The sequence below is a fragment of the Chelonia mydas genome, chromosome 15 (genome assembly GCF_015237465.2).
Source record: "Chelonia mydas isolate rCheMyd1 chromosome 15, rCheMyd1.pri.v2, whole genome shotgun sequence".
NCBI lineage: Eukaryota > Metazoa > Chordata > Testudines > Cheloniidae > Chelonia > Chelonia mydas.
Genome location: NC_057856.1, coordinates 7,756,165 through 7,768,552, shown reverse-complemented (window position 1 = coordinate 7,768,552; position 12,388 = coordinate 7,756,165). Strand labels below are relative to the sequence as shown.

The 12,388-nt window shown below is 43.9% G+C and overlaps 1 long non-coding RNA gene across 1 annotated transcript in view; it reads right to left on the bottom strand.

Annotated features, from left to right (window-relative positions):
- Nucleotides 1-12,388, bottom strand: part of LOC122463068 — a 64,524-nt gene that overhangs the window by 30,356 nt on the left and 21,780 nt on the right. Inside the window, exon 2 of the long non-coding RNA XR_006286048.1 lies at nt 4,379-4,516. This is a non-coding gene — a long non-coding RNA (uncharacterized LOC122463068). The remainder of the gene's footprint in view (nt 1-4,378; nt 4,517-12,388) is intronic.

Here is a 12,388-nt window from a genome sequence, read left to right as displayed (position 1 = left end):
ATTCCTCTGCAAGGGTTTTGACAGCACACTGGTTTCACTGACTTGCATAACCACAACCAAACAGAAGAGATCATGGTACAAGCCACACCTATAACAACTAGGTATTCCCCAAGGCCTCCCCGCAACTGAGTTTCAGTATTCTATCGTGTACGCTTGGCTAAGTGAAGTCATTGCCTGCATAACCCATATAGCAATTCCCCGTTCACATGTGCTTCACAGTCTTCTTTGTTCCTTTTGGCATGTCTGTGTTTTCAAAGGAGGGTTTCTTCTCACCCAGACTTCACTACAAGGTCCAGTAGGGACAGGCTGGGCTGATGAGGGAGGATAAACTGATCACTGTCAAAGTAACTTCAAAACCAGCAGGGGAAAGCCCTTCCCTCTCTGTTACCTCCTTCCACTACAAAGGCCTGGAAAAACCATTCCTGCCTTTCTCTGGTGGCCCCAATGCTTTCTGCAGAATTGAGGCTTTCACATCTCTCTCCTCATTCAACTCCATCCAAAGATACACTCCTACCACAATGTCCATGAGAAGCAAGTCAAGACGATGAACGTACACAACAGTCCTGCTCCTCCTGTGTTGTGCAAACATCTTCACCAAGTCCCCATGTAATCGCACGCCCTTTCGTCCTTCATTCGCAGGCTATCGTTTATTGCCTCTTCCCTCGATCATTGCTTGACATTAGATTGTAATCTCTTTGGGCCTGGGACCATGTGTCTTTAGCCATACGGTGAACCCCCTACCACATTACTGTGTAAAATATTACTGATGTAAAATAACCCTATGGCCTGCAACAGGCATGAGAAGTTGGTGGCCTTGGGACCAATTCGACCCACCACATCATTTTAGTTGGCCTGCCAACAGTTAACCAGCCCCGGCTGATCCCAGTCTCTGGTGAGAAGTGAGGGGGGCAGGGATCCTGTCAGTCCTGATCTCCCTGGTATGTCCTGAGGTGGGGAGCCTCTAAAAAATATAAGTATGGCCCACCAAAGTGTTTTGTGGCCCTCCACTACATTAAAGGTTGCCTGTCCTTGACTTACAAGAAAACAACTGAATGTGCCACATTGGGTCTTCAGAGTGATGGGCTGAAACAAGGCCCTTAAGAGAGATGTGGACTGTCCCATATATATCTCACCAGGATGTTTACTCTGCTGTCTGTGAGGATTATCTAAATACCAGCACAGTTAATTAGTTCAATGCTGGGGCTTTTTTTAGTAGAAGCACCCCAGTACTGTGCCTGTCCATTATGGCTGGGTATGATATAAATCAGACACAGAAAAGAACTACTAGGCCACCTATCCAAGGACTTACCCACCACTACAGGACTGCTCTGTACCCTATATGTCCCAGGGAGGGGCATGGGGACAGGGCGGTTCCCCAGTCCAGTTGTAGATGTCCCAGTTAATTGGGCTTCTACCATTTCCCTTGGGAATGGAGATAAGTATTGAGTCTTAACAGATCTCACAATTAGGACTATTTATCCTATTTTAAAATTTTCCCTCTCTTAATTTTATATTGTCACTTCTTGTTATAAACCCAGAGGACCAAGTGAACCACCAGAAACAAGGAAAAGCATTGGGGAGGAATAGGATAATAGCCAACTAGGAAGCATGGAAAGGCATTTGCAAGATCTTTGAGGCAGGGATGAGGTCCAATCTGTACTGTTAAGGTATCTAGCCACACTCTAAGGCATTGCTAAAATAAATAATAAATACTACTACTACTAATAAATAAATAATAATGTCAGTGCAATAGTAAGCAGGGCAGTGGGCACAGTGAGAGGGGCCCTGAGTAGACGTCCTGCCGCTCACACCCAATGGCACAGTGCACTGTTGTGATTTAAATCATGAGTATGAAAATCTCACCCCCTGAGAAGTTTGTGTTATTCAGTTTAATTGAACCCCTGCCCTGCTGTTTCCTTTACAGAGGGAAGCTGCTGCTGAGAAGAGCAACGAGATCATCCTCCACTGTAGGACAGCACCATGTGCGACTCTCACACTTCTGATGCCAGAGGCCTGCGGTTCTCACACATGGAAAGGTATTATTGGGGGGCAATATTTATTCTCGCTCGCCCAGAGGAAAGCAGGAGGACACCTAGGAGATTGCACTTTTGTGACCACACGGTGGCGGCTGGGTGTGATGGGCAATTCCATTTCCTGCACATAGGTTAAGTAATACATTTGGAAATAGGAGAGGAGAGAGACTAACAAGGATCAGACCCATAAAATACAACAATGTTTATTAAAAGGACTCAGCACTGATCCTACTCACTCTAAGCCCATTAAACGCAGCCCATGGTGTGTGCTTGGCTGCTCAACCATGTGTCAATGTCAATAGCCTAAGGCTTTGAACCCTTGTTAGTTTCTACTTGACTCTTTCATACAGACGTTTCACCCTCTCCATTGAAAGGCTCCACCCATGTACTGCCCTCCAGAAATATTTTCATTATTTGTTTTACAGAAGTACAAGACAGCCCCCCCCAAGTGCCCCAGTGCACCCACAAACAAATAGCAACAGCTCCTGCCCCAAAGAGTTTACAATCTAAACAGATAACACAAAGGATGGTTAGAGAAACAGAGGGAAAATGACTTGCTAAAGCCACACAGCAGATCAGTGGCAGAACAAGGAACAGCACCCAGATCTCCCAAGACCCAGTCCAGCCTCTTAACCAGCAGACCACACTGCCTCTCAGTTTAGGCTCTATGGACGGGGAAGGTGTGAGGAGGTAATGGTGCTAGCAAACCCCTGCTCCTTTTGCACCCTCCGCCACCCCCTGCAGGGCCATTCATCAAAAGTTACTGCTGATCAGGTTATCTTTTACATCAATAAGGTTTTATTTGCCTGTGCCACTGACCATTTGGTGAATGTAGTCCCAGCAGATTGTTGCGGCAGGAAGAGGGACAACTAAACACTTAGAAGCGCCAGTCCCGCACTGTCCTCTACCTGGCGTGTCATTTAACTGTGCAAAGGAAATATGTGCAAAGGAGGTATAGAACACTAGCAAACCAGAACAGCAGCATTTTACACTTGTTTTGCACAGATTTAAGTGGCTCAACACAGTACATGCAGGAGAGAAGCACACCTATAGATAGAGCCCTGTGAGGTTTCAAAACGTGTGTCTGCAGATGCAGAGATCTGCAGATTTGCAGGGCTCTACCTAAAGAAAACAGCATTTGTAGAATAGCAATTGCCCCTTGTTTTAAATCACTGGCAGGTCATCTGAGAAAAGCAGCTGCTTAGGAAGGTAAAGAGTCTCTTATTTCTTAGGGACCTGATCCTGCAAGCCCATGACCAAAGCCTACTCACACAAGTCATCCCATTGACATCCGGGCCCCGTCAAGGCTTCAATCTGTAAAGCCTACGACTCAAGAGAGGACTTTGCCTCCCCAAGCTCCCTGCTTGAAAACACATTGTGAGCTCTGTTATCTCTTTTCCGAGAGTCTGGCCCCTTGTAATGCCTGTCGTAGGATCTGCATTACATCTGCTAGGCACGAAGCAAGCCTTTCCCGGCCAGCCCCGATGCCCCCAGGTGCAGCACACACACATAATTTGCTCTTGTACCTCAATCAGCAGGCAAGCAGCAAAATAAGAGGAAATTAATTTCTCTCATTCCCTTTCTTCCCTCGCCTGTTTTACACAAGAGCCTTTTAAAAATGTTGGTTACTATATGATTACGCACAACAGGGGTTTGTAACAATCTCATCTTGACTAAACTACCTCTGCCCTTGCCGTGGGATGATTGGTTGCCTTGGCAATTTTCTACATACAGTGCTCAGGAGCTACAATTATGGAGCTCTTCTCAGTACTGATTCTCCTTCTTAGAAGTTCATGACAAGAAGGGACAAAAGATATATAATGGATTTTATTGCCACAGCCTCCCCGCTCCTTCATCCTCAAGAGGGTCAAATCAGCACCATCTAAACCTGCTACCTTTGCAATGAGGAAAAGGTTCTGCTTATGTGAGGTGAAGTATTGTAGTAACTGGACGGCCCAACCAGTCAAATGAGCCCCCGGAGGCCATAGGTCCAACGCTCCTTACACTCATGGCGTGACAAGTGGAGCTGGCAGGTAACTTCTGAGGAGAACAATATGCGGCTTCGTGACTTTCTATAGTACTTCAAGTGCAGTTCTACTCTGAGAAGCAACTGCCAGGACAGCCTAGTTCTGTGTCTCCAGATCACATGCGCTCAGTTTGCAAGTAAAAGGATGCTTTTCTAATGGCTGGCCCTGCAAAATCAGCATGGGAAGACAAGATGGGTCCCTGTCGTTTGCATGGCAGTTGCACTTACAGGTCCCAGTCAGGGTGCTTTCTGGCTCTTACATCTCCACCAGTTACAGAGGCTCTGCAGGCCAGCTCTGCCCAGAGCTACACCAACTCACCTTTGTTATAAGAGGGTTGCAGAGGATATTGCAACTTTGTTCCAAATGCAAGGGGGGTATAGGATCCGGCTCATTCTTTCTTAGCTGTGCTGGTTCCACAGGGTTAACGGGGGAGGAAATAACAAAACTTCCCGGCTCCTAAAGTCAGGACATTCAACAGATAGAGAGAAAACAGAGCTGTTGAGTACACAGTCACTGTTCATAGACTAGATCCCCACTTTAAAGAGATAATTAGGTTTGAGGACAGAAATGAGATTAGTTCTACTTCTGCACTCTGTAAAGCAGCGTATACAGCACTGAGGCACAAGAGGGTCATGTGTTGTTTAAAACCACATGCTAAAAATCTGCTAGTGTGTTACATGCCTCCATTTGTCTGATAGGGCAATGGCTGAAAGCAAAACTCCTCAAAGAAAAAAAGAAGACACACATTTTGCTCAATGCCATGATCTGAAGGTTCACACGGCGAGAATGGCTGTTCTCACCATGTTCAAACCATGCCACTTTCTTCACAGCAGAAGCATTTAAGAGTAGCTGGCATCTCGGAGACTTTTGCTGCCTGTGCCAGTGGCCATTTTACTGACAAGTGACACAATTTCTGACACTGGCAACGTGAAAGTTCCACAAAGCAGACTGTAAAATGCCAAGGTGCTGGTTCAACAGCTAGAAGACTAGACTTTGGAGCTGTTGAATTTTGTAAACAGTACAGTTCTTTTAACTGTTAAACCATAATTAAAAGCAGGAACATGGGTTTGCAATCTTGTACACACAGGTCTCTTTCAGTGTCACCAAGGAAGCTGCTTTGCAGCAAGGTGGCAGCCACTAGCAGTTGGCTCTGAGATGCCATTGCTAATTAAAACTTGCATGCTCAAACACTGCTCAGAATTAGTAAAGAGTGAGAAGTGCTGTCTCTCTGATGGCTGCTCTAAGGGCCATGAAAGCAGCTGTATCTTAGAGACAAAATCTCTAAATATTGTGGGTGGCATCATGCAGTCCACATAATATGAAGCACTTACATGTTATTTTAATGGAACAAATTCACCTGCCTGCACCAGCTCTGCATTGTCCCAGTGCCGTCAAAGTGCTTCACAAACATTCATTAATTACTCCTTCCACACCCTGGTGAAGGCTTCCAGGTCTGACCCTGATGAAACTGGTTTTGGAAGGAAAATGTTGGGGAGGATCCTAGTTCTGTATAAAACATCTGTTCCCCCAGAGAGAAACCTACTTCAAGGAAATGAAAAATTATATAAACTATTCCTTTTCCCACAAGGATTCGTAGATGGGCAAAGGGGAAAAAAAGTCATACGACCAACTAAATCCTCCAGGATGATTTCTTTTAAGGAATCCGCTGGACCTACAACTCTCACTTTCACCTCAAATCCAATTTGTTACTGGGCTCTGCACCTTTCTCTGTAATAGTTCACAACTGGAGACTTTGGAGAGATGGTTTGTTGATAAGAGGGGAATCAGGTATTATCACTACTTGCAACTAATTTGGGTATTTTTACACACACACACACACCATTAAACTCAAGAGGCAGAGCCCTTGGATGCTCTATTCTACTGGCGCCTGAGAGTGGATCTGCCAACATGCATTCTGGAATTGTCACTCCTTGCATGGGCTTAGACATATCTACTGAGTCAAGGTTGAAAAGACTTCCACACATCAGAGGCGGCTTTTTCCAGGACCCTGTGGCAAAGTGACTTTCCATTAGAGGAGGAAGGGAATGCATGGAGTACAGTACGGCTGATTTTCTCACAGCGGCGTTCAGCCCAATACTGAGCTGTTACTTACATTGGAGAAGTCTACAGTTTACTTGCTGCAACAGCAGCAGCAGATGGCCCCTCTAAGTCAAGGTTAGTGGATGTTAAAAAGCCTATGATAACAGGACCATTAATAGCGGTGGTCACCATTAAAAAGTCAACAGTTAATGCAGAACAGTGTCTGAGATGACACAGTGTTTCCTCATTCTTGCAACGGGAGATAATGGCAGTGTCGCAGATACCACTGTGCGGTAAGAGTTGCTAAATACAGACTTTTTAAATGGCCAACATGATTTCATTTTGTTTCCCATCTTCTACCATATCCAAGTCTCTCAAGTTAGATCAGAATCAAAATTCTCACTCACTTATAACGGACTGTTACTTGGATACAAACAGCAGTATAGCGGGGGACTGGGTTAACTATAGCTATTCTCACATTACACAGCATCGTTCTGACTGCTCACAGACGGTGGGGAAACTCAGTCTAATGAATTTCAAACCCACTTGAATACCACTGGTCCGAAAGTGCAGGATACTGCACGTTCTGCTTGCAAGAGAGTGACGAGGTTTGATAAGAAGAGACAGAGGAAAAAGTTTAATGAAAAAACATACTGGACAAGACTTTCAAACCTGGATGCCTCAAGTTAGACACCTAAATAAGTGGCCTCATTTTCAGCTATGTTGAGCACTCAATTTAAGAGAATGGGGGCTGCTGAGTGCTCAGCTCAGTACCTCTGAAAAATCAGGCCACTTATTTAGGTGTGTAACTGATTTTAGGAGCCTAACTTTAGGCAGCCAGATCTGAAACTCTTGGGCATAAACAGGGGCACCCACTTGTGCCGGCCAAGCTTTGGGAGGTTTTTTCTGTCCCTAATAGCTAGAAAAATGTTCCAGGTGGAGGAGGGTGGTGAGAGGCATTGTTTTAAATACAGGGTGAACAGTTTCCCACCATCAAATCAGTTCTAGTTTGACAAACCCAAAAACAAGCTGAAAAAGGCTCAGGAACCTACCAACTCCCTAAGGCTTGTTCTTCCATAACAGCAAGATTTGGGGGTTGGCAATATGTGTTCGCTAGTATGCATGTCCAGGACTGTACGGGTCTTTGTATTTTCCTTTGAAGCATGCGTTAAATTCAGATGAGCATATTTCTTATTTTCCATTTCCTGTGGCTGCAGGTGGGTGGGTGATCACTGGTGGAATCTTCCTTTCTCTTCTGTGTCCCTGCCCCTGATTTACTGGTCTCAGGTTTATTACAGCAAGTCATTCACCTCCACAGGGAAAATGTATCATTGAGAAACACCTTGCCCTGACTCTTGCACAACTGCTGAAAACAAGTAATAATTACAAAGTAAATTAGAAGGTCAGAGCAATTAAATTCAAATCTATTATTATTTTGGCTACAAAATATGTCTTAAAAACACATACAGAGAGTGGTACGACTGAGTAAATCAGGACTAAAAGGATGGGGAAATTCTTGCAAAACCCTGTTTATTGGACTTTGCCAATTCAGTGAAATCAGGACATTTTGCAGAGGTGATCTGATTTCATCTAAGTTCCAACAGGGCTAGGGACTCCAGGGCTTCCAGGCTCCACACCTCCAAGGCAGCCAGCCACTTGGCCTGCCCTGAAACAGGGGTACAAATGTCTTTTTGCGGAGAATCTCAATGTTTTTGTTTTTCATTCCTAAATGAAACAAAACCAAATTGTGAAATACTGAAATCCTCTGCAAAATGGAATTACCTTTCTCTACACAGCTCTAAATCCTACCCAGGATTGCATACTGGAATTTCCCCTTGACAGTTTTGCATTTCCTGTGTCTCTTCCCTCCCATATAAGCCACCTTCCCGGCAAAGTACATTTTCTCAAAGAGCAGAAGCCAGTGTCTGGCTCTGACAGTCGGTACTGTAATGGGGCACACAAGCCTCCATGCAAGGCAGGAAGGGGTTAATGGGGTACTGAAGAACCAATCAACCACTAATGGAGACACCTGGAGCAGACTTCCAGGGAAGGACATAAAAAGAAGAGCCCTGCTCAATTGGAGAGGAGTAAGTAGAGAGAGCAGATGTGGGGGCCCTCACTGTGGAAGGAAGCTGGCTATGGGCAGAGACTGGGGAAGACTGGAGGAATGGGAAGAGTTTATGTTGCTTCACACTTGTTTTGGACTTTGAATGTCCTGGCAGGGGTAGAACTGTAAGTGACCTAGTCAGAGAGCTGGATCTGTGTAACCCAGAAGGTGCTGGAGAAGTGGGAAACAGAGGCTGAATGGCAGGTGGGAAACAGAGGCTGAATGGCTGCTGCTGCTGCCGCAAGGGAGGCATCCTGGTAAGGATATCCCGTCACTATATACTATGAACACAAAGCAACAGTTTTCACTGTCTGGGTTTCGATAATATGTTTCTTGATTCTCTCCCAAAGTTGAGTCATGATACTGCAACAGGCAAGTCTAGCCGTGCTTGATAATGCTTTCAGTCTAATTATAAAATAGCCATACTGAGCCAGACCAATGGTCCATCTAGCCCAGTATCCTGTCTTCTGACAGTGGCTGGTGCCAGGTGCTTTAGAAGGAATGAACAGAACAAGGCAATTTTGAGTGATCCAACCCCTGTCATCCAACCCCATCTTCTGGCAGCTGGAGGTTTTGGGACACCCAGCGCATGGAGCTCCATCCCTGATCATCTTGGCCAATATCCATTGATGGACCTATTCTCCATGAACTTATCTAATTCCTTTTTTTAACCCAGTTGTACTTTTCTCCCTTGTAACATCACATGGCAACAAGTCCCACAGATTGTCCATTGCGTGAAGAATCACTTCCTTTTGTTTGTTTTAAACCTCCTGCCTATTAATTTCATTGGGTGACCCCTAGTTCCTGTGTTATGTGAAGGGATAAATGACACTTTCCTATTTGCTTTCTCCATACCACTCATGGCTGTATAGACCGCTATCATATGCCCCCTTACTGGTATCTTTTCTTAGATGAACAGTCCCAGCCTTCTTAATCTCTCCTCATATGGAAGCTGTACCATACCCCTGATCATTTTTGCTGCCCTCCTCTGTGCTTTTTCCAATTCCAATACTGTATGTCTTTTATGAGATGGGGGTGAGACTAGAACTGCACACAGTATTTAAGATGTGGCTGTACCATAGATGTATAGAGTGGCATTATGATATTTTCTGTCTTATCTATCCCTTTCCTAATGGCTCCTGACAATCTGTTAGCCTTTTTGACTAAGCAGATGTTTTCAGAGAGCTATCCACAATGACTCCAAGATCTTTCTTGAGTGGTAACAGCTAATCTAGTCTCCAGCATTTTGTATGTACAGCTGGGATTTTTTTTTCCAATCAAAATTTCCTTCATGCACCACACCAAGAAATACAAATATAGTTTGTTCTTTGATATGTACCATAAATTATTCTCAGTCTAATTGAGTAACTTACTTAAGTTTATCAAAGGTCATACAGTAAATCCCAATCAGCTCCAGCTGCTTTAATTACTTTAATGCTGCTCTGACTTTTGTGTACTATAACCTCTTGAAGCAAGGGCTTAAAATAGTTATATGCAAATGCTATAGAGTTCCTTTCATGTAGGTTTATTACACTGGCCTTTACACGCATGTGTTGGCAATAACACTTAGAGCTTATCTAGCATTTTTCATCTGTAGTTCTCAAAGCACTTCATAAAGGTACCATTATCGCCATTTCACAGATAGGGAAACGGAGGCACAGAGGTAAGGTGACCTTGTCCTTTATATATACTGTAGTATGCAGCTTGTGCTAGATATAACAACTTCGGTAGCTTAATGATGAAACGGAACTATATTTTTGCTGGAGAGTAAGGGTCTGACCTAAAGCTCATTGAAGTCAAAAGATTTACTGACCTTGATAAGATTTGGAGGAAGACCTAGCTTTGAATAAATCAGTCTGTGTGAGTTTTCTTTCCCATGTAATCTGCTCTGTCACTCACATATGGAGTGCCTCCACTTTGGTAGAAAGTTTAAAACAACCTGTCTCTCCGCTGTTTATGTCTAAACCACAACCCTCTGTCATTTATATTCTTGCTCACTTGAGGATGTATTCAGGTTATGCAACAGTGGGTGGTGCTTTGGGGTTCCGGTGAAAGGGGTATAATGAATCTGGACCTGCCTAACATCAGTCCTCTGCATTGCCAGGTGGGAAATCCACAGTTGACAATCGGTCTCTGGACACCCCAAGGGCTATGGGACACAATAGAGTAGTCAGAGAATGCTTCCTCCTCATTCAGCCGCAAACTCTCTGGTCAAGCAAGGAGCAGCATTGACCTACCTCTCAAATACAGCTGCAGCTACTGCTAGGGTGGAAACTGGCAGCTACTTAACATTACCAAGTAACATTACACAACCGTTTCGGACAGGAAGCACAGAAGCAGCTTGTATCCATTTGAAACTCAAGGGGGTTCTGAGAAAGGCAGAATGTAATTACAGTTGGAGTTTGGCCAGGATTCCACAATTAAACACCTCTATTCTCTCAAACACTGCCATGGGATATTTAATAGTCCTGCCACCCACTGATACCTTATCAGCATTACTTCCTAGAGCACCTTGTTTTCTTTGGAGTTCTCCCCTTCATGCACTCTCCATATCCAAGTCTACTTAATTTGTCAATCTAACAAGGCCATCGCTTGAGACGGTATGCAAGTTACACTTGTACTTCCCTTAACTGCATTTCAAAGACTCTCCTTACCACCTTTACCTTTTTGCCCTTTGTCTTGAGAATGTTTGTGCCACAATCAAAGGAAACAACTTTGTGAACTCTGATTAATAAATGATCCTCCCAAACAGTGATGTAGGTGGTGTTAAGAAAAGGCTCTTAATAAATTTTAAAAGATGTTCTAACATGACAAAATCATCAGCTGTCAAAAATCACCATTCAGGGGATAATATGCATTTAAGAAAGCTGCAGATTAACAATATGTATTCTAGTTTAAATTTGAAGATAACAAAAGATGCATTTGTCCCGTTTTAGGAATAGTAGATTTTCTTTTTTTCCTATCTGAACTGGAATTAAAAGTCTAGACATCTCCATTGCCTCGTGCTTAAACCATCACCCATTGAGTGTTTAACCCTTTGCCTGTTGATTAATTAAGAGCGCTAAGTACTTGAAACTACCATTTACTTCTCAGCACTCTTAAATATCAAGCCACTAGACTGTAGGCTTCTTGAGGCAGGGATGTAACTTTTTAAGCAAAAACACAGGGTTGGGTCATAGTGGCAAAACAGCGGAAGTAAAAAGAACATAGTAAAATAGTAATAAATCAAGTGGTGGAATCTTTTATCTCCTGTGAGAGATGTGACAAAAACAGCTTATTTATACGGTGTGCATATAAGATAAAGCATTTAATCAGTAATAATGTGATTATGGGCTAGTGGTTGTTGCAAAGTAAGGGGTCTTATCTTTTAGAACTGAACCCAGATGCAGAATCACTCTTTCTACTTGCTGGACACTACATAGCTCTTAGTACATAGTATCAGCCCTGCCTTTTGGGATTTAAACTTGGCTATGAACTGTAGGCATTTCCCCATTAGCATTGTCATTCCTCACCCTTTGACAGATGTGAAATAGGGTCAGTCATTGCAAAATGTCTTGGTGCTCACTTCAGTCCCTATTTCACCCCATTGTGCTTGATGTGAGCCTCATACACACAAACCCAGCACAGACACCTAAAGCATTTCCCAAAATAGCACGGGAGACCAAATACAGAATGCTGGCACTTTGAAATGCTAGAGAAATGAAGCCCAACAGAATTGTGGCAATACTGAACAGGCTATGTAAACCTGTCTGCACTGATTCTTCACTTCTCCGAGCCCTGTCTCAAATGGACATTAGAATTGCCACTGAGGTAGCTGTTGGAGCTCCTCCTGTTGTTGTGGGATTGTTTTTTGTTTAGCTGGTTGGTTTTTGGGGTTCAGGGGTTAAAGCTACCTAACCAAATCTCTACACCCCAGCCCTAAACATAATAAGAGGTGCTCAAATTTCTTATCCAGAACCAGATCCATAATTTGCAAATAGCTACTGTCTGTATGCTGGACTGACCCTAAACACCCGCAGCTGGAGTTTGCATTACAGATCTGGATCCAAATTTTGCATCTGGAGCTAATCTGAAGGTCTTTACTGAAGCCAATGGGAGTTTTGCCTGGATGAGGACTTCATGACTTGACCTGTTTCTAAACTAAATGTAGCCACCTGGCAACCACTTACAAGAGCCTGAGG